Source organism: Petaurus breviceps, unplaced genomic scaffold (assembly GCF_028583685.1).
Source record: "Petaurus breviceps papuanus isolate PSGF00001 unplaced genomic scaffold, PetGlider_PUasm1.0 91133, whole genome shotgun sequence".
In the NCBI taxonomy this organism is placed as follows: Eukaryota; Metazoa; Chordata; class Mammalia; order Diprotodontia; family Petauridae; genus Petaurus; species Petaurus breviceps.
Window position 1 is genome coordinate 61,404,590 of NW_027187419.1, and position 2,121 is coordinate 61,406,710.

Genomic DNA, 2,121 nt, shown 5'->3' on the forward strand with positions numbered 1-2,121 from the left:
AAATGTCGATTTTTCCTAGAGAGAGGTGGTACAACATAGTAGAAATAGCTCTGGGCTTTGAGTTGGAATTAAAATTTTATTAAAATTTATTAAATTTATTATTTACTAAATATATTATCTATTAAAATTTATTAAAATTGTACGTCAGACCCTGAGGACCACGTGTATGATTTCACTTCTCAGTGTCTACCTCATCTGTAAAAGGTGGATAATAATACTGGTACTGTCTATTTTGCACAATTGTTATGGGGTAAATGCTTTGCAAACTTGAAAGCACTAACGAAATATGGGTCATTTAATTTATTTTTAGGCTATAGTCTATAACATGCACAGCATTCACAAAGTAGCTTTATTTAAAAAGTATTTATGGAGGGACTTCTCTGGGCAAGGTATTCCACTTAACCTAGGTATAAATCACCTGGGGAAGGGAGAAAAGGGCCCCTATATAAGGATCTGTAGATTTGGTGTCAAGTAAGAGAAAATCTTCTAAACTCCTAATAGACCCCAGGCTGAGATAAGCAGTACTTAAAGCAACTCCCAGTTTTCAGGATGGTTCTTGATGTACTTTGATTTTTGTTGTTCAGTTGTTTTCAGTCGTGTCTGACTCTTTATGACCTCATTTGGGGTTTTTTTTTTTGGCAAAGATACTAGAGTGGTTTACCATTTCCTTCTCCACCTCATTTGATAGATAAGGAAACTAAAGCAAACAGAGTTAAGTGACTTGCTCAGGGTCACATAGCTAGTAAGTGTGTGAGGCCAGATTTGAACTCAGGAAGATGAGTCTTCCTGATTCCAGTCCTGGCACTCTATCTACTGTGCCACCTAGCTGCCCCATGTCACTTAGCCACTCTAGCCACTCGAGCTGCCTCATGCTTTGATTACTATGATCTGCTGCTGCTGTGATAGGCAGCTTGGTGTTGCTATGGATAGACAGATGGACGTAGTGTAAGGAAGACCTGATTTCAAATCCAGATTCAGATACTTAGTAGTTAACTTCAGTTTCCCCATATGTAAAATGAACTGGAGTAGGAAATGGCAAGACACTCCAGTATCTCTGCCACAAAAACCCCAAATGGGGTCAGGAAGAGCTGGATGCAATTGAAAAATGATTCAACAATAGGGGATGGCTAGGTGGCACAGTGAATAGAGCACCAGCCCTGGAGTCAGGAGGACCTGAGTTCAAATCCAGCCTCAGACACTTAACACAAAAACAAAATTAACCGTGTGACCTTGGGCAAGTCACAACCCAACTGCCCTCCAAAAAAGGAAAAAAAAGAAAAATGACTCAACAGTATCAAATCTCATTTGATCCTCACAATCTTGTGAGGTAGATGTTACTGCTATCCCTATGGAGGAAAACTGAGGCAAACAGAGATAAGCAACTTGCCCAGAGTCACACAGTGAGTAGGTGTCTGAGGCCAGATTTAAACTCAGGTCTTCCTGGCTCCAGGCCCAGTGTTCTATGTACCATACCACAAGCTTTCCTATTAACCATTCCTCCCCTTCAGTTTCTACACACACATATCCTGCATAGTAAATTCCCTTTAAAAAACACCCACAATTATACAAAACTGCCCACATAGCAATTGCAATGGTGAGAACAAATAACATTCTACCCTTAAATGATAACATATTATTTCTTAACAGAGACAAAGGAAATGTACTTTGACATCGGTTATTTGGAGCTAATACTGGTCATTATATTTGGTCTGAATTTGATTATTTTTGTTTATATTACTGTAATCATTGTGCATATCTTCTCCTGGTTCTGCTTTCTTCACTGTGTATTAGTTCATATCAATCTTCCCTTGTTTCTCTAGATTCCTTATATTCATTCCTTATAGAGATATATTTATTACATTTGTATATCATAATTAGTTCAGTCATTCACCAATTGGTGGGTACAAAATGTTTCCAGATTTTTCTGATGGTAAAAAGTCCTGTCTTAAGACATGGTCCCTGTCTTTCTGCTGTTATCTTCTTCAGCTATAAGCCCCATAGTGGAACCACTGTGTCAAAAGGTATAAATAGCTTTATAAATTTTTCTTATGATTCTAAATTGTATTACAGAATGATTGGACCTAGTATGCATGTCTTTCCACAGTCTCTCCAACATTGGGT